The following is a 27,351-nucleotide window of genomic DNA, read 5'->3' as shown; positions in this document are numbered from 1 at the left end:
AAAATAAATAAAGGCCCCAAGAAGGCCTTAAAACCTGCTATGCCACCAGGGAATATCGTTATTTTAAAAGGCCCTGCAGGCCTTGAGCAACAACACAACATCCCTAGACCCCAGAAGGGTTCATGTTGGAAAAGGGGTGGGGCTTACCAGCTCTTTTAAGCCCTCCCATGGCCTTCCCTGTCACACACCCTTGAGCCAGGTAAGTGATTGGATAGGGTGAGTATCCAATCCTGGGAGGGGGTGAAGTATTTAAGGAGGTGCATGTGAGTTGTGCAGTGTGGGTTAGTTGGGTGAGGACAGGAGGTGGTGGAGGACGCCCAAGAGACCAGAGGAGGCAAGAGCGATTGGCATGCAAGGCTATTGTTATGGACGGAGTCTGTCGAGTGTTTGCATGTGAGATCAATGGTTGAGAGTAGTTGAGGTAGAGTAGAAGTAGCAGAGTGGTAGTAGTAGCATTGGATGAGCTAGTAGTAGTTGGGAGTGGAGATAGTAGGCAGTGGGAGTAGCAAAGTAACGAGTGAGTGAAATAGGTAGTAGAGTGGTAGTGGGTAGTAGAGGGTGGTACTGTGCTCTAGTGAGTAATGAGATAAACAGACTGATGGTAGTGGTAGTAGTGGGAGGTGATGGGAGTTAGTAGATCATGTAAGCAATGAAGTAGGAAAGAAAACGAGTTTCACTATACAGCTACCCAACCTTCACACACTAAGCATAGTACAGAGGTCTGTCTTACATTATTTGGACAGAGATACAGGGTACAGTGAGAAAATACATATTTTAATCAATATACACAATACATATTATAATCAATATACACATAATTAATAAAACAACATGGTAAAACATATAAAACACAGGCATTTGTGAGTAACAAATGTCTACCTCTATATGTTGTCTATTTCTAACTAAATAGAAAGGAGGTGAGGTTAGTATAAACATGTAGACCCTCTCTTTTAATTTTTATCTTGTCAATATAAAAATGAAAATGTTAGTCGGACACAAATGCCCGTGTTTTATATGTTTTTTACCATGTTGTTTTGTAAAGGATTCCAATCGGGCGTTCCACACCAGACTAAGACCTTTGCCCTGAGCCTAGGACGTAGCACTCAATTTGGATATTTTTCTTTATTTTCTACGAATTCGGATTGAGCTGGCACACAACCCGTTTCACACCCCCTTTTGCAGATACCCCAGGTCACAATGGACCACGAACCAGGCCGGTGGGTGGTAAATACAATATTTATTTATTTTAAATTCAAAGAGAATCACACAATTTGATTATTGGGCAGCAATCACCAATGGGGTGATAATTACAATGTAAACCGATCAAATACACTTGGTTGACCTTCTACTAGAACATATCCAAAGCACAGATGAATAGAAGCAATTTTATTGTTCGGGTAGATAGCACCCAAATTAAGATCTCTCCCTGCAATGCTCCCTCAAACTCCTATTAATCGAATTCTGAGTGGATAGAAAGGGGCAGCAAGGAGTCAGGGGTACTAGGCAGCAAATAGAATTAAAATCCAACCTTCCCTCATGAAATGGGTTTAAAACCTTTGCAATTGCCTAAAATGATACTCAGAATTGGAAATAATTGATTTAAACGTGCGGTTGAATAAATGAGGTAAATATGATTTATCACGGTATCAGGGAGGTAATATCACTAGCAACTACAAGGCAAGGTATCAACAAAGGGCATACAGTTCAGAAAACAACTTGAAAGTAAGAACACAGTGCAGCCAAAATCACACGTTGAAAAGTTGAATTTTCCACTTTTTGCAGTTTAAAATGTCAAAAAGGTTCTTTTTTTTAAACGGTGAAATAGACAGAATCGGAATGCGGTTTTTAGGCTGGGTGATAGATGCACATTACAGGGATAATATAGAAGTGAAAGAGTGACTCTAGCTGAATACCTGGATGAGATTTCAATGTGGAAGGAGATTCGGCTTTGGGAAAATAAACACAGTTAACAGAGAAAGTCAGTTTGGAAAGAAAGGACAAGTTTTACTTAAACTAGATTATCAACACTAGATTGTTAAAGAAAGACACGGTAAGCTGCAAGGTTAATTTGCAACATTAACCTTTTCACCCCGCGCTCAGCTCTATGTGGGAAATACTTAAATTATTCAAAATATGACTAAGGATCTATGCAAGAAAGAGATGAGTAGAAGACGGCGCTTAGAGATCAAGGACAGCATGCAAATGAGAATTCGGACAGATTCTAAACAAGTTACCAGGGTAGGGATAGCATTACTTAGAGAGTGGAACAAAGACAAGATATCAAGATGGGGTAGGCTATGTGTGGCTATGGGATGGGGAAATACTCACAATCCGCACTTGGTTTTGGGATTTGGCTCAGCCAACCGGGTCTCTCGACTCAAAGGCTCGGGTCACAGCACAGCGGGCTTGCCTAACAGCCAACAGCTGGGGCTGTCTGATCACTGGATAGCAAGGGTACAGCTGGCATGCAGGTAGTGAGGCAAAAAGTTGGTCTGGTCACAGGATACTCCCAAAAGGATGCCACAGCTTTTCCCCCTAGTTATTGGGTTGTTTAGTGGGGTTTGTGGATCGATGGTTCTGCCTGGATAGGGTCAACTATGCTCTGGCCTGGCAGTAGAGTCTGGAATCTTGCAAAGTGAATGTGGAATATCTGGATCACAGGCACTGGAAAATTCAGAAGAGAGTGTCTGTCTCTGTGAGATTCCTCCGTTTATATAAAGCGGGTGAGATCACAGGATATATTGTTGGGCAGAACTAAGCTAGACCTACCCCTAAGAACCAGATAGGTCAGCCTATGTTGGTCACCTCCTCCAGGAGGGGACACAGTTTATGGGGTTGGGTTTTATGAGGTACAAAGCCATCCCACGGTCATTTTTGCAAAAATCAATTATGACATAAATTGCTGCTTTTTACAATTGTGGCCCTTTTGCAAATTACATAGGCAGATTACATATTTCACACAGAGCACGACAGTCCAACTCCCAGGTCTGTACGACATTGTTTTGCCCTTCTAATACTTTTTCGCAATTTTTAGTGGGAACCGCCTCACCCAAAATTCCACAATTTTAGATATGTGTATATATTATCATAGAGCATATTTCCATTACTTTTTAATGTTACATCATATGTACTTTCCCCATGATTCACATTTTCCTGGCATTTGCGTCCCATACATGCTATGGACAGCCACAATATTGTGTTTTATAGCCACAAACATTACATTTAAACTGTAAAACTTTTACATTACTGCGTTGTCCGGTTGTAGAAATAACAGTTTTAAAGTTTATTTAAAAAAATAGCCCTTTGAGCCAAATGGGCTGGCCTTTGTTACCAAATGTCAGTTTAGCCCAGGGTTGCAAGGGAGTTTGTCTTTGGAGCTCCTTAGATTGAGTGGTGGGTGGTGTCACTTCCAAAAGTAACAGTTAGGTGTCCCAGAATCTATTGTGTCAAGCTGGGGCCCATACAGAAAGTCTGACAAGCGTTTTACATTCTCCCCCCTTAGTCCCTTCAGAGCTTCTAGATGCTGGTCCCCTTGGGGGGATGCAATGTCCTTTGAAGCCAGGGCAGAAAAAACCTGTTTGGCTGGTTCCCCAGTACAGCCAATGCATTTATTTATTTATTTATTTCATTTCCGTGAGCCCAAAAGGCAAGGCTGTTGGAATAAAACATTATATTAGATTTTAAACTAACCCCCCTTACAGGGCCTTATTCAACATTACATGATTAAAACAGACATTTTTCTTGTTTGCAAAAGCACATTTTGACACGTGGTGAATTCTGCTGGGATGCCCCTTTGAAATTCGGTTCTCTCTTCCATCTGGATTCCAAAGATTGTTTGCAGCCCTTGTCAGTTTCTCTTATACAGCAATCTGTTCAAGGCACAGGTCCACTGAAATTGACATATAAACAGAGAGTGAGAGGTTCTTTTGAAGAGTTTATTTTGACATTTTGTAGCGTAAAAGTCAAGTGTTTTTCCGTATGGCTGAGAGTAAAGTTTCTGGTGATTTCCCAGATCTTGCCTGACACAGCCTGTCATTCAGTGAAAAATGCTTTCTTTTGCTAAAGCATAACAGGAATATGGCTGGGCATAGTTGGGCCTTACTAGATCAGAACAGTATATTGTTTAACAGATGAAAAGAACATCAGGGCACCATCATTTTAAATGCCAAATATTTCCTTTTTCAAAGGGAAATTTTTAGCCAGCACAAAGCAGCGCTGCTTTTCAATTCTCTTCTTGGGTGCGCCTAAGAAAACACACCGGCAGCCTTTCTCGATGTGCTCCCTGTTCCATCTTGCCCAATAGGTGCTTGGCAAAACAGTTCAGCCGTCATTTGGTAGCTGCAAAATGCAGTTTTTATGTGAGGCAATGGTGCTCAAAGGAGCCAGCGCAGCCATTCTGCTGGTGACTGCTGAAGTGCAGCTTAGTGATGGAGGGGAATTCTTCTAAGTGGGTAAATGTACCCCACAGTTTTAGTAATTATGTGTATATTGATTAAAATATGTATTTTTTCACTGTACCCTGTATCTCTTTCCAAATAATGTAAGACAGACCTCTTTACTCTGCTATTGAGGACACCCGCGACCTTAGCGTGTGACAGTTTGGTAGCTGTATAGTGGAACTCGTTTTCTTTCCATATATATTTGTCCTCATCCACACAGCCCCATATAAATAAGAGGACCCCCCTGCTCTTTTGTAGTATATCTCAGCAGCAATGAAGTAGGAACAATAATAGACGGCGAGTGGGAAGAGCAACAGTGAGTGAGAGAATAGGAGAAGCTATAGGTGTAGAGTGAAATAGAGATTGCAACCCGAAGAATAGCAAGAGGTGAGGAAATAGAGGGAGGGGAAGGAGGGCAAAGGAGGTAATGGAGGTAAATGAGGTAGAGCAGTAATTGGAGGTTCTAGCACTAATAAGAACAGGAATAAGAAAGGAAGTAAGATACAAGGGTGGAGGTTGAAAGACTGAGTGAGAGATTGGAGGGATTGTGACATGGTCGGAGAAGAACATCTGGAGGAACCAGTATAGTGAAGGGTCAGGTATGAGCTAGTGTGAAAGAAGTGAGCATGACACTGGTCAAAAGTTGGCACCATCCCTAACAATGTTGTGCTATAGGCAGCTGAGACCTGAAGAGCTTCTCGGAATCGCTGCAGCCGCCATCTTGGAAATCATAGGTCCCAGGTTCCAGACCAAAGTTCTCTTTGTTCCTGGGTCCAATTCTTGTCGGGCAAAAGCTGTTTCAACAGGCACCAATCTCCAAAATAGGTAGGTAGTGACAGTTGTGAGGGTAACCAATTCTAGCCGCCGCTATAAGGATCTGTGTAGGATCGCAGTGGGAGCTCCAAGCAGTCTCAATCTCACCGCATGAGCTCAGGCCACGCCCCAAGAACAGCTAGCTATACATTGCCCACATGTACCCAGACCTTTTGTAGGAAATTAATTAGGTAAAAAGCAACACAATCTACAATTGTTTTTGTAGGATAACACATTATATAAATCCAAAAGGTGACATATCAATAACAGTACACAGGAGCACTTTCCAATGTATTTTCATGATGCTATGCCTACAATATATACCAGTATTCTTCCAGTGTACAAAAAACCTTTTCATGATAGCTGTGCCCAAACATGTCAATTTTGGCTGCACCAACACAGACCACTGTGCCCATTTAATATCACTCATTATTGGATTGTCCATAATGCAAGTAATAAATAATGTAATCCCACTGTAAGCATACCTGCCCATTCTAGCTCTGCCAATGTAGGCTAGTATCCCCACGTAAGAACATTGATCATGTCTGAATTGCTCATAATGCCAGTAAAAATGTCAAGCAACTGAAAGAAAACATGCCTATGCTGGCTATACCAGTGTAGGCCAGTATCCCCATGAAAAAACGCTCATCGTTTTGGCTTTGCCCTACACACTTGCTGGATGCACCAATGCAGGCAAGTATTCCAACGTAAGGCAATTCATCGTTTTGGCTTTGCCCATATTTCCAGTAAACATGCGCTGCCATTGTAAAAAAAAAAACGTAAAAAACATATCCATGCTCTCTGTCTCAATGTAGGTCAACATCCCATTTAAGAACATTAAGAGATACCTCTGTTGAATGAGCGTCTGCATTATAACATATTTTCACATTCCGTCAATTTTTATTTTCCTCCTTTCACACATAAACACACTTATTTATCTAACAACGCAGGGGCCTTTTAGCTCTTACTCCCTCGTCCCCTCCCACCTCCTTTTTTGCACTTACACGCTCTGAATGTCACAAGGCCTACTAGGACTGTTGTTTTTATTTATTTATTGTAATTTCCATGATTTACTTGCTCCCTTGTTCCCTTCCCTTTTGCCTTGTGGCGCTTTAAAACACTGTCTTGTTGTATAAGTGCCATATGAATACCCAAATAAATAAATTAAATAAATAAACAACAAAGTAACTTAAGACTCTAAAAATACAACCATTTAACATCAACTTGTTCGTTTATTTTTGAAGTTACTAATTATGCCTGTCAAATGTTTCTTTTTAATAAAACATTGTATATTGAAATCACTTATATCACTCTTATGCCACTGTAAATAGAAAAGCATATCCATACTGTCACCGTCGATGTAGGTCAACATCCCATGTAAGAATATTCATCTTTTTGGCTCTGCCCACAACGCCAGTAAAAATGCCCCCACATATGAAGACGGATCATGTTGGTCTTGCCCAAAATGTCAATAAAAATGCCCCACACCATAATTAGCAGGCCCCCTTCCCTTGGACCAGACACACATTAACACACACACACACACACAAACACAGCCGGGCACAACAACAAACACAATGTACTCTCATGCTCAAGTGCACACAGACTCAACCCCTTGCATATGCGCACACATACATGCTTGCATGCATTGCATTTTTGTATTACCTGCACAACAGCGAAGCTTTTCTCTAGCTCGAGGCTCCTGCAACTGTCACACAATCTACCCAGGAACGGCGCTCCGAGTCCATACACCCTGCAGGCAGGAACAAAAAGGTGTGGGAGGTTTTAGGCAAACACCTCTTCTTTCCGGGTTTCTGACATGCATGGCAGAGCCAATGCATGCTTAACTTGCTACTCCAGACAGGGATGCACAGTAGCGCTCACTGTGAACTTTTGGGGTTGCGGAACTGCGGCTGGCAAGCCCAATGTGCCATAAAAGGTTTGGGAAGCAAAACACCCCGCCCATACCTGGCCTATTGGGTATGGACAGTTGTCTGGCAGATCAAGCAATCTGCCATGCTGTGAAGGTGCTTTATAATTAGGCAGCAGTTCCATACAAGAAACGGTAATTAAAGGTTGATTGCCCCACCATTTCACATATTCACGCGGTTGACTGCTGGTGCACCGACGGTGATGTGAAATCAGTTTAGAGCCACCATGTTGATTGGCATTCCGTAAATGCAACAGTGTAGGTGCCTGGAGCGCGTAGTTGTCCCCAAAAGTGCAGCTCCCACCCAATGGAGCACAGTGCTCCATCCTGGTTGCTGTATCCCTGTCTACAGTAGTCTTAGAAACAGCCGAAGGCCTTACATTTTGGCTTGCGTTCAGCTTCAGACAGAATCTCTGGTTCCGCCAGACCTTGGTGTGCTGTAGGGAGGATATTGGTACTGACAGTGACTCCCCATGACTTCTGTCGAGCACAATCCACCAAGGCGATGTGGTATCTGGGCAGGTCAAAACCATTTGTTTGCAACAAATTGACAACTAATTTGCTTATGCTAGAACATCATTCGAACTTTCCAGAATGCAAATATTTCCACTATAATAAAACAAATTAAAATAATTAAAACACTTTATGCATTTGTTGAACAAAGCATGATATTTTGGTCCGTTATTCGGGACGGGAGCCTTTGCGAGGATTCCTCTTTCTTGTGTGAGGAACCTGGTTCTGTGTGACATCTGGCAAAAGCTCTCTGCAGTGGTAGAACTTTACATATGACGAATACATTAAGGCACAAACGTGAGTATGTTGAATTTCCTTCAATTGTTTTCTGTCCTCTTTGAGTTTTCTCCAAAGTAAATCCATCCGATTGTTGTTATAACTTTTTTTTTGCAAAGTGGCAAAACGTGGCCCTTTTTGTCTGCACACGGCCAGCACTTTTTAGTTTTGGCCAGTAGGTGGCGTTTTTGCGCCATTTATAAGTCAGAACTATTGCACTGGAGTAATGTTAAGAGGGAGGTGGCATGTGAGGAGGGTTACAAAGCTTGGGGGTGGTGTGTGGGTTTTTATCCTCCCATTGGCTGCCAATGCCAGGCTAATCCCGATAGTCATTCCTACCCACTACCTGCCCCTTCTTGCACAAAACACATGCTTCTGCGATCTTTTTGAGCTAGCCATGTAAAATTGTAACATGACATTTCGGATCACCAGTGTTACTTTTAAGCAATCTGCTGACAGTTAATGACTTTATTGCCTCTTCAACTGCCCGATTGGTGTCACAAAAATGTCTTAACAACCGTGCCTTTCGCTACTTGATTTACATCTGTTTCGTCCTAATAAAAACAAGCACTGACAAAGCCAACACTTCTACTACTGTTAAGAGTATTGTAAGCTTTCTTTTTGTAACTGGATACAAAATCACCCTAGACTAAATAGTTTCTTCACTTTGCCTTTTAACTTTACACGTTTCAGAAATGTACACTCGCCGGACAGATGTAGGGGTTTAAACGAATTTCATAATGAGCTAGTCACAAGGGTGACTGTGTGCAGTAATCACACATTTCAGGTAAGGCAGGGTTTAAACATTTACCGGTTTACGAAAAACAATAGTATAACTGCACGGATGTTTTTGCAATTACATCACAAACAAAAGATTAAGAATGAAAGTATGGTTCTTGCTAGGTCTGGAAAATATCCGGGCTATGCTAATTTTGGGACTGGCGGGACTCAGGGCTAGCTAGCCTTTTGGTTGTAGCACCTGAGCTTCTATCCGGGGCTGCAACCAAAAGACCCGGGGCTATAACCCACGCAGGCCCTCCCTTAGCAGCGCCTCTGAATGAAACACTCGGCCGTGGCTTGGCAAGAGCCGGATGGAGACCTGACTCTCCGGAGCTCCGCTGTGCTGCAGGAAGAAAGGTTAAACCCTGGCGGTCAGGCAGCGAAAATATCCCTCATTAATAGACAATGCACTTGGGCGTAGGTGTCAGGCATGAGTGGTTACATTTCTCTGTGCCCTTACACATCTCTGCTCTGTTCCTACACCGCAAAGCGGCCCTCACGGTCGCTGGACTCACATGTGGATCTCCCGTGAAAACCCATTTCTACACCTGGCCAAGCCTGCTTTCCCCCCAAAGCAGCCACGGTGGAGTATGCTCCCCACAGTTTCACGCCGGAGCTCCTCCTGCCATACACAAGGAAGCACGTTGATCGACCACCTGCCAGCCACCACCAGAAGGCAGAGCGTGCACCACCTATTGACTGCAAAGACGTGCCCAGCACGTGCCTCCTCCAAATCCTCCTACCAGGTGATTCCGCCACCTTCTACCACCCGCTACCAGCATGAGCTCACCTCCTGGTGAAGCTGGGCAGCCACAGGCGATTCAGGTTTCTCCAATGAAATTCACAGCCACAGCTTGGCGCATGCCTCCGCCATTCTCTATGACCCTGCAAGCTGACAAAGGGCACCGGTGGGTAGAATGGCTAGAGGACTTCAGTAACTTCATCGCAGCAGCGGGTGAAGAAAACTCCCCAAAACTACGCAGTATGCTCCTCAGTAGTGGCCTCTGTGCACCCAAGAATGGAAAATCTGTCAGATCGGAGTTTGACTACAGGAGGCGCTCAGCACAGGAAGGGACCAAGCGGGGTGCAGTGTCACCGGAGGAGGTAGGGAACCGGATGTAGGGAACCGTGTTGTCCTGGTGGAGTTTCACCAGATCAACCAGAGGGCGACACATGGAGATCTGGTCGTCTCGGTTAGGAGTCCCGGATGCTGTGAAGGCGTTGCCTCAGGCGGAAAGAGCAGTGGTGGCTACCAGTGAGGTCATATCTATATGTCCTCCCATCAGGGTGCATAGGGTCTTTATTGGCCTGCAACTCGGCCCTGAATGTTGGAATAGCAACACCCACTCCACAGAGTGAAGCATCTCCCCTTCCCCCAAGTCACTGTACCTTGGAAGGGAGGCATCAATGATAACATCACCCACTATGAGCCCATCCAAAACTAAGTGGGTAAAGTCCTACTCCTCTACTTCCATTAAAAACATGCAGTGTCAACAAACTCCGGAACATCACCTGCACCAACTGTCTCAGGGCTGGATGCACGTTCTAAGTCAGCAACTGAAGGGTACATAGCAAAGTTGTTACAATCGCTTCAATGAGCTATGGCAGCAACAAGGTATGAGTTAAAAGGCTCCCTTCAGAAACTAGGTTGAAAGTCACAGGAGACTGATCAGTGGCTATGTGGCTTGGAAACAGAATTCTGCGAGTCATAGAGCTGGAAAACCACTGTAGGTTTATGGAGGAGAAACTGGAGGATAGCGAAAACCGGTCTCAAAGTACCAACATTAGGCTTGGGGAATTCCTCAGGGCATAGAGAATCAAGGATTGGAAGGCTCAGTGAGAGTTCTAGTCACTGACATCCTGGGGGCCGAGTCTGGAGCAGACCTTACTCTTGAAGGCATGCATAGGATTTATACAAAAGGCCTTTTCACTGACGCCCTCACCATATTACACTTTTTCAAATCCAAGGAATTGATATTCCAGAAAGCAAGGTCGCAGACCAGAATACCGTTCAGAGGCTCCACAGTGTATCTCTTTCAAGACTTACCACAGTCCACAATAGCAAAATGCTGACTTATGAAACCACTTACTCAATGGCTGCAAGAGGAAAGGATTGCATATCATTGGGCTCATCTCTTCAGAATAATAGTTTAAAGGTCATACGACATCAGTTCACCTCGCTTCAAGCGGCTGTGGAAGTACTTAAAATTCCCCAGAGTAACATTCAGATGCTGGGGACCCTATTGACGTAGGTTCTGGATGGGCTTGCGCTGGCTCCAGACAGGCACAACGCAGAGCTCACAGGAGACATTCATGGGATACGAGAAAGAGAAGTTCAGACTCAATAATGACCACTGTGGGGCTGTAGGATGATGGTCGATATCAGCAGAGGGATATTGCAGAGCTATTCATAACACATGTGTTTTTGTTGTTGTTTTTTTTTTTTAGTATATTTTAGCTACAAACCCCCAGCCTGCTTATTATTACTATTCTGACTATCATTATTACCCACTTGGTGCTCATTTATCGACCTCAGAAGTATGAAAGGCTGAGTTTGGCACTGTCGGGATTCGAACCTGTGTTAGCAGGCTATGCACAAATATCAAAGCAAGCGCTCTACTTGCTGTGCTATCGCACTGGCACTGGCTCGCTGTGCTAACTTAGCCGAGTGTTGTACTTCGTAAGTAGCTTAGCATCTGTTTATGCAGTGACAATGGGCCCACACACCCTAGATTAGTTGAATTAGCTGATGTTTTCCCATAACGAGATTGGTTTAGTTTAATATATACCAGGGCATGATTTATTTAATAGGTTCACCAGGACATCACAGTTTCTAGCCAACATCATGTTTGTACAGAAAGAAGCGAGCCAATAGTTATTTTGTTGATCTGGGTGGTTGCGGTTCATTTCAAGGAAGGCTTGGGCTCCTGAGGTGGGCACTTCAATATGAAAGAAATCAAGTGCTCACGGTTTTCTTGACACACCACATTACACATGAATGACAGCTCTTAAGGATGTTTCCCTGAATGTAAAGGGAGTGAATTCCCCCATGAAAAGAAAACATTCTCACAAAACGTGTAGAAATGGGGGCAGACATTGCGCTGCTTCAATATACTCATCTTCTTAGATCAGATTGGCTGAGACTTAAAGGAGAGTTCCGGGACTTTTTTTTTATTGTCCCTACGGGTCGGCCATGTGTTTGTAAGCATAAATCGGTAGATCGTAGGAAACTTTCCTATGGACCTTACCCGACTTTTCGCCCATTATCGCACTCGAAATCAGCCTCCATTTTGTGATAATCCTATCATTTCGCCGCATCGACCTGGCTCACCTGCCTTTGCGGCACTAAATCAAATCCCCCGCCCCTGAGCCTGACATCAGCAGACGCGTACTGCCCATTTCAAGCACGTCTCGTGTCAACAATCGCTGCGCCTCAGCTATTGACGTGTTGCCATGGAAATGGCAGGACGCCTCTTTCCCCAATAAGTATAAACAGACCGTTTCACAACATACAGCAGCAGATTTTCGATTCCATTACTCTCTCTGTGTTACTTTGAGTATTCTGTGACTCGTTTCAGTGCTCTGGTCAGCTACCTTCGCCGCTTGTAGCCCGTGTGAACACCTGTACCATCTCTGTAAATTATTTTACTATCTTTACCGCACAATGGCCACAATAATGCCGTATATGTACGAGCCCGAGTACACCGAGGAGGAACTACTGGAAAGGCAAGCACGCGAAAACGATGGGGATTCGGACGGCAGTTGGGAGGACCAGTCAACGGATGAAGAGCCTGGACCATGTCGCATGGACGGCGTCTCCACCTGGTGCACGTGCAATCGGTGCGAGCTAATGCCAACTGAGGAGGAGAACTGCTGCTGCCGTGAAAATTCCGGGTGCTTGGCCTACATTTCGGAAAGCGAGCAAAGTCTGCAGGAAGGCGAGCAAAGTCCGCAATGCATCACCGAGCTGCCAGAGTTCAGGGAAGCCTGCCTCTCACGGACAGTGTTGAGGATGATGATGGTGCTTATGCACGAACTTCGTGGCACTGTTCGTCCGCGTAATCCGAGTAACGAGTAAGTATACTCTGCTTGTGATGTCAGTGATGCCACCACTATTTCATGGTCGTCTCCCACATATAAAATTACATTTACATATCATTCGAACGCATGTAAATTGGTTCCATATAGTGCATTTTCTAGATATAATTTTTTTCTAAGAAAAATGACATGTGTTACCTGAATCGACATTGATAAGAAAGTTTGGTCAGTTTAATACAGTTTGCATCTTTTTTTTTCACAGGTGGTACAGGCTGGTGGCCTATCGTTGCTTCACTTGGTGGCTTCACGGGAGGCTCGGACACCGCGTTCGGAGAGTAATACCTGCCTGTGCGGTACTTGCCATTAGACAACATTTCCCCAGTGACAGTGGACAATACCGCGGATTTTCCCTCGATGTGCTGCAACCTCAACTTTACAATGTGTAATGTTTATTATTTATGTTTAATTAAAATCTAAAATAAAGCCCAACATATATTTTAACAATGGTTGTTTTGATTTTTTAAATGAATCTAGTGTGTCTCCGTTGAATAGCCTTCCAGTGCCTTGTCTTGTCACACCACATGTCTCCGGCCAGCATCCTCCCTCACGCTGGCCGCACACCTTCAATCCACATAACCGTTGAACCCATATATGCAGCAGTCATACATATATTATTTTGTGGGTTGGCATCAAGCGTTGGCAATAAAAAGCTGTTGGATTTTATTGATACAAAACATGGTTATAGGTAAATAATAAATATGGTTGATCATAATAAATCCTCTTTTTGGGCACCGGGTACAGAGATGACCGCCATATATTCTCCTGGGAGGGTGAGGTATTTATAAACTCACCCCCCTGCCTTCCATGTAGTAGATCCTGCAGCCATCCTCTTACATTCAGTTAGATGGCCTCTCCTTGGTGAGGCCCTGCGGCAAACGGGTCTTGTCTGCACGACCACCGCCCCAATCCACCCCCCGCCCTATCAAAGGCAGTTCGCACCAGGGTACTTGCGCTGCTGGCAAGTGGAGCTGTCAGGGAGCGATAAAGGCCAAGAGGTGCCAAAGAACATGTACACTTCAAAGTGGTCTATAGAGCATGGGTTGTTGTTCCCATGTCTACCTCCAGACCCCGTGTCTCCTGCCAAGCATCCCCCTCACGATGGACGCCCCCCTGCAATCCACATAAGTGTGTCTCCATTCACAAGTCTTCCTGTGTCTTGTCTGCACGACCACCGCCCCGATCCACCCCCCGCCCTATCAAAGGCAGTTCGCACCAGGGTACTTGCGCTCCTGGCAAGTGGAGCTGTCAGGGAGCGATAAAGGCCAAGAGGTGCCAAAGACCATGTACACTTCAAAGTGGTCTATAGAGCATGGGTTGTTGTTCCCATGTCTACCTCCAGACCCCGTGTCTCCTGCCAAGCATCCCCCTCACGCTGGACGGCCCCCTGCAATCCACATAAGTGTGTCTCCATTCACGAGTCTTCCTGTGTCTTGTCTGCACGACCACCGCCCCGATCCACCCCCCGCCCTATCAAAGGCAGTTCGCACCAGGGTACTTGCGCTGCTGGCAAGTGGAGCTGTCAGGGAGCGATAAAGGCCAAGAGGTGCCAAAGACCATGTACACTTCAAAGTGGTCTATAGAGCATGGGTTGTTGTTCCCATGTCTACCTCCAGACCCCGTGTCTCCTGCCAAGCATCCCCCCTCACGCTGGACGGCCCCCTGCAATCCACATAAGTGTGTCTCCATTCACGAGTCTTCCTGTGTCTTGTCTGCACGACCACCGCCCCGATCCACCCCCCGCCCTATCAAAGGCAGTTCGCACCAGGGTACTTGCGCTGCTGGCAAGTGGAGCTGTCAGGGAGCGATAAAGGCCAAGAGGTGCCAAAGAACATGTACACTTCAAAGTGGTCTATAGAGCATGGGTTGTTGTTCCCATGTCTACCTCCAGACCCCGTGTCTCCTGCCAAGCATCCCCCCACACGCTGGACGGCCCCCTGCAAACCGCATAATGCCACGACATATACACGTCATTCATTCACAAACACACCCCTGTTTCGAATTCTTTATAACCCACTTCATATTTCTAATGAGAACTTCTTTGCGCTTTGCTAGTCAACCCGTGAAGGTGCTGGTTATCTGCTCTTCGTCTCTGTGAACTTCCGTGACCACTTTGAGCAAACTCGTCAGTTTGCAACCTGTGCACTGGTCCCTGTTCTACGACAAGAAACTACTCTGATCCCTGCATCCAACTGTTTGTTCGTCAAGGTAAGTCCATGTACCATAATCATTTTGCGCCCAATTTTTTAATTTATATCTATTTGCTAGTAGTCATCAAATTGCATCCATGTTTTCTTTTCGTTCTCGACAGTACATGCAAGGAACTAGTCACATGTTCTGAGTTTAGTCAAATTACTTTTTCTATTTTTTGAAAGTTATTGAAATACTTATCCGCATGTGAATAACGTGTATAGTTCCAAGAACCAAAACGGACCTTGCATTGAACCTTTTATGTGTCATTTAATGTTTTAACACATTGGTATTCATAGAGAATTGTTGATCTTTACTTTTCAGAACTTTCCATAATGCCTGCCTGTTCCATTGGCGGTTGCCCTTCGAAGACCCATAACAAATCTGAAGGTACTATAATGCATGTTTTCCCTAAGACAATAGATCAGATAAGAGAATGGGTCCAATATTGCGGATATCCAGCCTCTGAGCTAGAAAGTAGAGTCCTAGAAGTCTTTGCGGACAAGAGGGGTGATCGATACCGCATCTGCAGCAGGCACTTTAGCCCAGACATGTACTCCACATCATTGCTAATAAAGAAGAAAACACTGCGAGCGAGGCGAAAATTGCTCTCAACCGCTATTCCCACTCTATTCGTCCACATCCCTCCACTGGTGAGTCAAGTTTACGTATTTATCTCTCGGCATTGCGGTAGTGTGTAGCATTAGCTAACAATAATTTCCCCATTTATGTATCCACTCAATATGAAGGCGGAAGATTCTCCATCCGTGTCGTTATTGCAGTCATCAGCCACTTCAAGCGCCTATCGGGTAATCTTACTTAGCTATTCTGACACTGACTTGTTTTAGGCATGTAAATCAATAGTTTTAATTGATCGTGTAATTATTTTACCTAATGGTACACCACAGTACTCGTCCTCTAGTCTTTGTTTTCAGTTATAATTATTGTTATCCAAAATAATGCAAGTACTGTCTTTCAGGGAGATGCTGAGGAGTCCAACGCATTGACGACAACCGTAGATGTCACTCAGATGCTCGAGGTACGTTTCCGGACAGTTCCATCGATGGAGATCATCAGATCTTGCATTCTTGTAGCGTGATTGTTACACACAATGTTTCTTTCGTTTTTAGCCATTGGTATGTCCTTCTGTCGTCGCCCTCCTATGTGTCTTCTTTTTTCAATATTGTGTTCATTACTAATGAAAGTCCTATGTTTCAGGGAGTCGATGGAGCATTAGTCCAAGAAGAAGGGGGAGCATGCAGTTACGGGTCGGCGCAACAGCTTGCAGAAGTGTGCACCGCAGTTACAGCGTCCCTTGATGTTCTTATGCATTTCGAGGTATGGATACTGACAGATCAATCATGCGAGATCAAATGACGTGATTACATCCGCTATACTTCCTTCTTTATTAACGCAAGTACTATGTTTCAGGGAGCTGACGGAGCTTCTTCAACAAGAACATCACCCCTAGTAGTTGATGCAGATCTCTGGGTGGTGACACTTCCAACGATGGAGCAAATCGAATCATATTTAGATATCCATTATTTATTTTAGACAACTGATCATTTGTGCAGGTCTATTTAGATGAGCCGTTGACGCCTGCAGAAAGTTTATGTTCTTTTAAACAAAATAGAAAACCATACTAATGCAATTACTGTGTTTCAGGGAGTTGCTGAAGCGTCATCTTCAATAATATCATCAATGGAAGTCTATGCGGAGCCCGAGGTATGGATCTTGACAGTTCAATCTAACTAGATCAACAATGCGTGAACTATTGTCGTTTGAATGTTCTACACAATGCGTTCATTCGTGTTTTGCTATTGAGATGTACGTATGGGTATTGGTCCCCAAGTACATTTTGTGTTTTCAATATTATTATACATACTAATGAAAGTTCTATGTTTCAGAGAGTCGATGGAGCCTCAGTGAGTGATGGATGTGCTTATCATGAAAATATAGTCGTTGCAGCGCGAGAGGAAGTGGAGACATGCACACACGAGTCGGAGCAACAGCGTCCAGATGTTGAAGTTCGAGGCAAGAAAGTTTCAAACAAAAGAAAGCAAAAGAAGGTTAGTGTCCTGTTCACTATATTATGTTGTCTTTCACTGTCAATAGTTCAATACTGTAAGTTGTGTTTAAACTGAACATCCCTTTTCTAATCTGTCCTCTAGTTGCGAGTGGGTGTAAGAACTAGATCTACACAGACAGTGAAGCGAACGAGAGATGTTGCTTGTCAAACCTTTTGGCAGGGACTTGAGACTGGAGATGCATCGTGCCAATGGGAAGAATATGAAGTGATTGACAACGGAGCTATACCACCACCAGCCATTGATAGTGAATGTCCTCCTGGTAGTTTGGATGCAGTCGGAGATCAATTCACAGAATCCACACCCGCAAAAAATAAGAGCGCGCGAAAGTTGAAGACATTGTTTTTTTCTCCCATCTCCGGACAAGGAACAGATGTTGCAATGGAAGAGAATGAAGTGGACGACAATGAAACACCATCAATATCACTCAGCATAGCGGAAGACGATATCAGAGATTGTACCTTTCATGCGAGTGACATGTCCTCAACGTTACAGGCCGAACCAGCTGGGATGCAGAGTGACAGTATAAGGAAAGAGGCCAAATTCATTGTATTCGATAGCTGTTTGATGGATATTATTATGATGATGAAATGTGGGCATTGGGTTGGTGGGGAAGTATGTGGGGAGCCATTGATTAATGTGACTCGTGCAATTCGAGGCACTAACCTTAAAATACATGCCACCTGTACAAAATATCATCCGTTCGCATGGTCTGCACAACCCATGCTGGGGCAACTGCCAGCAGGCAATCTACTTTGTGCAGCGGCCGCACTTTTTAGTGGTTCAAGTTTTAAAAAGTTACAGTATTTCTTTCAGTTTGTGTGAATCCATTTCATTGCGAAAAGTCAGTTCTACAAATACCAAACCGATTATCTATTTCCAGCCATCAGCGAAGCTTGGAGAATGGAAAAAATGTCAATGGAAAGTACATTCGCGGGCAAACGCTTCAGGCTAGCCGGTGATGGACAGTGCGACAGCCCAGGATTTTCAGCCAAGTACTGCACCTACCACTTTCAGGACATGGAAAGTAAGAAAATTGTGAGTTCGGTGGTCGTGCAGGTGTCACAAAGTACATCCTCAGTGGCCATGGAGAAAGTTGGCTTTGTAGCATCATTGCAAGAACTACAATCGCGGGGAATGGTGATCGACCTGATAGCCACGGACAGACACGTTTCAATTGCCAAGACAATGAGAGAAGAGTACAAAAATATAAATCACCAATTTGACGTTTGGCATCTTGCAAAATCAATCAATAAAAAATTGTCGGCTGCAGGTAAAAAAAAAGAATTGCAAGGTATTTCACAGTGGTCCAAGTCAATCAGCAACCATCTTTGGTGGAGCTCAAAAACATGTGAAGGGTCGTTGGAAATTCTACTGGAAAAATGGCGGTCAGTAATGTTGCACTGTAGCAACGTACATCGATGGTCGACAAATGAGCATTTCCACAAATGTGAACATGGCCATTTGTCCACAGAGGAGGCACGGAAGAAGAAGTGGTTGATTCCTTCATCACCCACTCACAAAGCCATTGAAAAGATTGTATTTGATAAAACTATAACAAAAGCTTTGAGGGGACTCACGGAATTCTGCCACACAGGAGATTTGGAGGTGTTCCACAATATGTGCCTCAAGTACAGGCCCAAAAGATTGCATTTTGGCATGGAAGGCATGATAAATCGGACTCTTTTAGCGGTCTTGGCACATAACCATAATGTTGGCCGTCAACAAAGTAGGACGACCGGAACTTTAGGGACGCTTCGCTACAATAAGGCCTTCACTAAAAGAAGTAAACAATGGGTGATCAAACCAGTGTTTGAGGATATGCAATACGAGTTTATTGAGAGACTTATCGTAGATGTCCTCGATAGGCACATACATGGAGTGGTGAACGAACCTATGCAGGGGACAACTGCATTGCCACCCAACATTGCCTCTGTTCCATGTCCACCTAAAGCAGAGCTCATTGAGAAATACACATCACGGTTTAAATGATTGTAATTTGATTGTCTGTTCTCTCGAGTCTCCTCATGTTGCAGGCCCATTGCAATTAAACCAAACAGTAATATAAATCATTTTTACAAAAATTATAGAATGTTTCCGTATTACAAACACATGGCCGACCCATAGGGACAATAAAAAAAAAGGCACGCAGACAAGATGTCCCTAAAACTAACTGCAGCTAACTAGAAATGTGTGCTCGCTCAAAGTGAAGGTCAGCTGCTTTGATGTTTTGCTCGGGTGGCGGAACGGCCCACGACCCAATATAAAGTTCTATTGTGATTTGACCTTGACAGGCCGGGACCATCCTGACTAAGAAAAGATAATGAATAAAATTTCAGAAACGAAACGATGAGCCACGTTCATTAGAAGAAGTAACGTCGGCAAAGAAGGAGTGGTGTTTCGGGTCTGCCCTACACAGAGACACAATGGAAAATGCAAATATAATGTAAGTAACTTTTGATGAGTTTATACCGCAATTTCATTACTATACAGTGGCTTTAAAGACGGGTTCAGTTGTACTTGTTCGTTCTATGTGGCATATTGTTTTCTACCGCGCACTATCTTGAGGAGAAACATCTGCTTTTACTGAAGCACCTCAAAACCTTCCTCTTTGCTTCTGCTTTCTCTCTCCCTCTCCCCTGCTACAACTGGTCCACTGTCTGCGACCTCGGTCCTGGGCCCTTCCACTCTCCACCTGCACTGCCTCCCTGTCAACCCCTGCACTGGGGGACTGTCTCAGTATCCTACAGCCCCCCCTTCCCAGCACTTGTTCTGCACTTACCTTGCACTTGCCACCAGCTGGCCCTATTTATTTATTATTTTATGCTACTTACCTTGTACTCCACTCCCCCCCCCCTCCATGCCTCGCCACGCCTTTAAACACTTGTGTACACCCAGTAGCACTGTCCTCGCTATGAAATGAATAATTTTAATAAGGATCTGATGGTGAGACTAATTTCATTTTTTATGTTTTTAGGTACATCATTCACTACTGTCTGTGTCACGAGTACCAGACACCGGCGGACGGCTTCTACAGCCGCCAGTTGCTTCTCCGCGTGAACAACGTTACCACCCTGACCATTTTATGGGACGATCGCCAAGTACAAGTATGCCCTTACGCGGTACTAACGGTTAGATGCAACATACCTACCGTTGTGGTGGCCTAGTGCCTCGTTGTTGGAACAGCCATGCGATTATCAGTGCGACCGAAGAGCTTATTTTTATCGTAAACCAACACCCTGTGTACTGCACACGAACATCGCTTCCCTCAAGACGAACTAATTTGGATCGAGAGCAAAGAAAAATGCAAATCGCTGAATATTCTCTAAACATTTGATGTCCAATAAACGTACTTTGCCAAATGTACAATCTTGCCGTTTGCTTTTAAACCACGGTTTCACATTCCGAATTGTGGCGCTGTATTGTGAGATGCTCTAAGACCCTGTGTACAGCAAAGGACCATCGCGTTCCTCAATACGAACTTTTTGGAACGTGAGCAAATAAAAATGCAAATCGCTGAATATTCTCTAAACATTTGATGTCAAATAAATGTACTTTACCACATTTACAATCTTGCGGTTTGATTTCAAAGTACAGTTTCATATTGCGAATTGTGGCGCGCTGTATTGTGAGCTGATCTGTGTTGATTTCCGGGGTCTGTGTGGAGTCGCGTAGAAGACGCCTGGGCGCGTTTGCCTACGCAACTCAGTCACGTCACGGATAGAGGCGGGGAATATGAATGTTTTGATAAAGTCTGTTTCAGGGGCGGGGGATTTGATTTAGTGCTGCAAAGGCAGGTGAGCCAGGTCGATGCGGCGAAATGATAGGATTATCACAAAATGGAGGCTGATTTCGAGTGCGATAATGGGCGAAAAGTCGGGTAAGGTCCATAGGAAAGTTTCCTACGATCTACCGATTTATGCTTACAAACACATGGCCGACCCGTAGGGACAATAAAAAAAAAGTCCCGGAACTCTCCTTTAAATCAGAATGGTTGCTGTACCAATATTTAGCATCGTCACTTGCCAAAAAAGCAGGTGTGGCGATCCTGATCAACAAGCCAGTGATATTTTTAAAAATGACAGAGATCAAAGATAATCAAGGGAGGATCGTGCACATCAATATCAGTTGTGAGGATGGGAGTAGATTTATCCCTTTTTTCATTGTATGTCCCCAACCAAAAGAAAGAGGACTTTTACGCTAGGCTGTTTCCGTGCATTGCCCAATTAAAAGTGAGGGATCTAGTTATGGGGGTTAATAGTATGTAGCATTGCACAGAACCCTAGACAGATCCCAGGGAAGGGATACTCCAGATGCTGCCCCATCTCTTTTGCAAGCAATTCTGGCCTTCAACATAGTTGACAGCATTTCAGTCATCTTACACTGGACTACACACATTTCTCTCATGTTTACCGTAGTTATTCTTGGATAAACTACTTTATGATCTCAAGGCCATTGTTGAGGCCATATACTTCACAATCGACCTCGCCACGGTCTCTGACCACTCTCTGATTACAGTGCAATTAGACTTACAAGACCAGCAAACACAGGGGCATACATCATGGCGAGTGAACAACTTCCTCTTTATAGGCCAGGTTTACTGTTCTACGATTTCAGATGAAATTCCTCAATATTTTCTTGATAATAATGGTGCTGACACCTCAAAAACAACATTTGTCTGGGAAACCTTTAAGTCCACGGTCAGGGGAGAGCTAATCAGCTTAGCCCAGCGAGGAAGAGGGTATTGATGGCACAGAGACTAGGGATTGAGCAGAGGATACACACACTTGAAACGCAATATAAGGCTGGAGGCTGATGCAAACTATGCAGACAGCTACAAATGGTCAAGCAGAACAGACGTCGTTATGGGCCTCGGATATGTCATATCCACTTTTGAAAACAAAGCATTTCTATTTAAGTACTTCTAAGAAGACCTCTCGTCTATTGGTGCGTAAACTGAAAGCCCAACACACTAGAAACACAATACAATGGTTGCAAGATACAGATGGCTGGATTTTTATTCGATTGCAAAAGACTGTTGGCCTCATTAAGAATTCAGTGGTGCTGTACACAAGTGTAATTCATTCTGTCACTGCCTCTTTCCTGGGCGGTAACAGAATGACCATCACTGTTACTGCACCACTGAATTCTAAGTTGTCCTTCAAGTGGTGGATTTATTTCCAGCAAGGTGCTCCTCCACTTCAATGCGAAATATTTGCATCTTTATTGAGGCAGATTTACTACTTGTGTTAAATCTGACAAAATCCCCATGGAGTTATATGGGCCCAAAAATGGCGACTAACACAACATTTCCACCCCTAGAAATTCTGCTGTAAGTTTGCAAGAATAAGTGGCAGTTCAGTGGCAATACCACAATAAAAATCTAAGAATTAATGCCAAACTCAAAATGAAGCCCTAAAGGTCTCAAAGTTTGGCAGTAATTCTGTGATTTTACTGTGCAATTACCATCAAATTAATTAGCCATTACTGCCATTCAGTCCTGTTAATTTACTGCAGGGTTACAACTAGTGTCAGCGTAGGTAATTCCACTGGTGTAAATCGGAACATTTTTGTTCTTGAAGTGGAGAATGTACCTTCAGCTTTTTGCTGGAGGTCAATCCACTACTTCAAGGTTAAACTTAAAATGTGTCAGTACAGTAAAAGTCGCAGTAATTCCACTACTGCCATAAAAGTGGCAGTAAAAGTATTCCTGCCACCTTTTTACAACACGGCCAAACTCAATATGAGGCTTTAATTCCTGGTCTCGTTCCTCTCTACAGCTGGCTGGTGCTTAAACAGATGTAATTCAGCAGCAAAAGATGTATTTTGGGTTTATGTTAATATGTCTGTTTAAGTGTGACTTTACGTGGACACCGTAAATGTTAGCTTGGCTTTAGAGTCATCAGCCTCATTAAAAGTTTGGTGGTAAATCAGTGGTAAATCCACAGATTCAACACAATGTTTACTGTTACTGACACTCATCCTGTGGCATTGCCATAGGATTAAGAGTGGTGGTACACCTTTTTTGGAGTCCAAATAACTCTATGGGGATTACTGTGTATTTACTGCCAGCGGTAATATCGCACAGCACATTTGCCAATTTTTAGAAGTAATGTGGGGATTCACCTCTACGTTTTGCTGAAGATGAATCCTCCTCCTTAGCTCCAAACTCAGAATTTATTGGTTCCTTAAAAAAAGGCTGCAATTCTGTTTCGCCCAAAAAACTGTCGGTAATGGAATTACCACCACCTTTTTACCACACCGCTAAACTCGTAATGAGGCCATTGATGCATTGTGGGTGATCCTATTGATTAATGATTTCTCTGGATACATTTGACAATGGCCAGAAAACAAAACCATGTAGGGTAGCTCACAAACCAGGTTTTTTAATATTGCCTCAAATCTTGAACTAAACTTGGCTTTGCAATCTCATGCTTTTTTGTGAAAGCAACATATTTATAAAGTGTTCAATGCTGGAAGGTTTAACAAACTGGTAACCTGCATGCTTGAAGCACAGCTGATTGTGGTTTTTCAAGTTGGATAATGAAAGGCTCACATGTGTTTCCTAGATTACAAGAATTATGAGGAAAAATAGCATAGCCAGGGGTACCCACGGCTATTCTGGCAGACTAAGCCCTTGGAGATAGAAATAAATCTTCTAAACAATGGGAACCACACTTACTAAGTGCATGATTTAGGATCTGGTGGTTTCATTCTTTTTTTTCGTATTGAACATTTTGATTGAGTTACAACTGTTACAGAAACATCCAATCTCTTCTGACATTTCCACCAGTCAGTGTTAGTGTAAACTCAGTACTATTTGCATATTCTTAGTAAAGTGATAATAACGTCCAGGACACAATAGGTTCATCTAGATGAACAAAACCGAATCATCGAACACAGTTCAAGTTCACTACCAACATTAACATCCTTGTCATTATTAATATGCTTTCCCGCCTAATCTATCTATATATATATTCACTGACAAAAAACATTGTAAAAGGGACGTTATGGTTAAGTTGCACCAGTAAAAACCTATGCAATTCAATGGAGAAAAGTTGTTACAGGGAAGTTATGGTTACAGGTAAAACCAAAAAAAGACAGAATTTCACCAGTTTTGGTAAGCTAAGCAACCATAACTCACGCTACCACTGTGCACTGCAAGGACTAACACCCATGACATCAAAGATGACATCACAAATATCATTGATGACATCACTGATGACATCACATGTGCAATTATTTTTCATGAAAAGTCCCTATAAGGGGTTGTGAGGATCATGTTGGCAAAAAAGTGTGAGGGGTGATTGTGAGACGTATTACCATAAATTCCCTGTAACAACGTTTCTCCATTGAATTGCATAGGTTTTTACTAGTGCAACTTAACCATAACATTCCTTTAACAACGTGTTTTGTCAGTGAATTGCATAGGTTTTTAGTAGGGCACTGTAACCAGAACGTTTCTTTAGCATAGATTTTTCAGTAAAGGTGATAGGTTTTTAGTAGAGCAACTTAACCATAATGTCCCTTTAACAATGTTTTTGTTAGTGAATTTCATTAGTTATTAGTAGGGCACTGTAACCGGAATGTTGCTTTAGCAAAGTGTTTTCTGTAAAGATGATAGCTGTTTGGTACTGCAACAGAACGATAACGTCCCGTTAACAACGGTTTGTCACTGACTCCTTGGCTGCCCTCATAATGAACGTGTGGAAAAGCCAAATTCTCTGGTGTATGTATCCATTTGCACTACCCTTCCTTTTCCTAATAGTGTTGGTGTATCTTGGCAATTACAGATGTACATGGTAAGAGTTGGTGAGTGTTTGAGTGCTTTCTCTGATTGTGTTAACATTGCATGGGGATACTGTGCTGCACAGTACTGGCTGAGATGACTGCAGGTGAGCAATATGGACGTTTCTTAGGGAGACTGCACCTGGCCGGCGTATGTGAAATCACACTCCAAGTATCTGTAGGACTCCATTAGTGGGCGCATGTCCCCATCTTCTAATGCACTTTTAAATAGTTGTGGGAGCGCAGGTGTATCCGTTGCACAGCTATACCCATGGGTAGGGCATCCTCTGTGTGCTGGTAAAACCGCCCCTGTCGCCAGCCCTACAGATTCATACGGTAGGTAACCATATTTCAAGTACTCCTGTCGACTACGTGGGTGGCTCTGCAAACCTACCAATGTATGGCTGCAGCACGCGTGGCTATATGTTGCCCACTGGTAAACAAACAGCAGCAACCTGCAGTGTAACGTGGGCGTGTTAAATGTCGCATTAATTTGATTGATGTGCTGCTTGCCTTTCCATGACCCATGAAACAGACACACCGTCTCTGCACTGAGCACTTTGACGGAAAGTGTCAAGAGGTTGCCTGCGTGTCCTACAGTTGAAGAAAACATGTAACTGCAGGTGGGGCAGTTTGTAGTGAGTCTGCAAAATGGCAAAGCTGGTGCGGCTTGGTCACACACATACTAGTGCATGTAAAGGCAAGTAAGCAAACAGCAGAATGTTCAAAGCGCAAACAATGTCAGTGGTGGTTAGAAAAGTACTTTAGCTGCATAGGTCACACTGAATAAAGGTCTTCCTGCTCCACGTAATGAAGCTGTGTTTCGCGTTGTTGTAAACATTCTTGTATTCCAGAATGTATGCATCTCTGTGAATGCCACTCCTAAGGCTAATGGCGTAGCATGAAGTGTTTGTACTGCATGTGACAACAACTGAAATGGAAGCACAAGGGACCAGTGGGCAGTCTACCGCCCTTCCAACAATGAAGTAGGGTCATTTCATGTACAGCATTTTCCACATCTGCTGCGGCCAACAACAGGGGCACTCCTGTAGGGCAGCACAGCTCTAAAACATCCTTGCAGACCATATGCTGCGCTTTAGACCCTTACCCGGCAAAGGGCATTGCATTGTGCATGTAGTGCAAAGTGCTACTCTACAGAGGGAAGGTACGTGGAAGAGCGTGGCGTGGGAAGGGTCCTTTTGGGAGCATGACAATGACTGGTACCTAAGTAGGTGAGGGTCACCCAATAATTCCATCTATGTGCACACCCCCTATGGCATCCATGCAGGTGCTGCCCCTTCCGTACTGGGCCTTTGCTGCCGTTCCTTCTGTGGCGTGTGTTAGAAGCTCAAAATAAATGGAAATGAACTGGGAAAGGAAAAAAAGGAAATAAAGAAAGGACCTTTCAAAGATGAACAATGGAATTGCCAATGAACGGATGCAGGGCGGGAGGCGTGGCACTATGCAAAACACTGTAGTTGAATTGGTTGGAAAGGGGTTTGCTGCAGAAAGAGGTTTCTTTACGTGTTGCAGAGCGTTTTGAAGAGTTTCAGTGCACAACACTTACTACAAATATTCTTCCACTACTTTCAAGAAGGGCAATTTGGATGGGGTGTGCAGAAATCAGGATGGGAGGCATAGTAAAATGAACCTTTTTTTTAAAAAAAAAACATTTTATTGAATTATAAAAACAACCAAACAATACAAACCAAACAGTGCATGTTCCAACAGTTTAATTACACTTTCTTAACTTCTAACCACTACTTCCCTTACCCACCCCCCTCTACGAGTCTATTGTATTAAACCTTCAGTTTCTGCATCCTGTGGTTCGGTCTCCTCTTCTACAGGCCCTGCCGGGTCATCTAATGACCCAAACAGTTCGGCTATCAGTGATTTCCAGGCCATCAGGGACTTAGTCTCCTCCTCCCCCCTGTGCCACTCACTTCTTGCCATGCCATGGTTTCGGCTTCCGCCCATTTTTGCAAGACTCTCCACCGCACCTCTACCTTTGACACATGGCATGTCTTCCATCCCATGGCAATCCTCCTCTTTGCAAGCACATAAGCCAGATCCCTCAGCTTACTCACGTGCCTGAGCTTCTGTGGTCTGGGGAACCCCCCCAGCAGACAGGCCCACACTGTATCCACTACAATCTTGACCCCTTTTTCTTCCAGTTTCCCTTTCACTCCCCTCCAGAAACACTCTATGATCGGGCATAACCAGAACATATGCACCATGCCCGCGTTCTCCTCATCACACTTGGGGCATGCTTGCCGTCCTGTATTTTACCTCGATATCCTCCAAGGCATCATATATGCCCTATGCGTTATGTACAGCTGAATCTGTTTCAGCCTTGCGTTTCTAGATACCTTCTTATGATACCCCTGCACCCGTTCCCACATCCCGTCTCCCATCGGGGCTCCAACCTCTGTTTCCCAGT

This window comes from Ambystoma mexicanum, chromosome 6p (genome assembly GCF_040938575.1).
Source record: "Ambystoma mexicanum isolate Mex_15411 chromosome 6p, UKY_AmexF1_1, whole genome shotgun sequence".
Taxonomy (NCBI): Eukaryota; Metazoa; Chordata; class Amphibia; order Caudata; family Ambystomatidae; genus Ambystoma; species Ambystoma mexicanum.
This window is presented reverse-complemented; position numbering follows the sequence as displayed.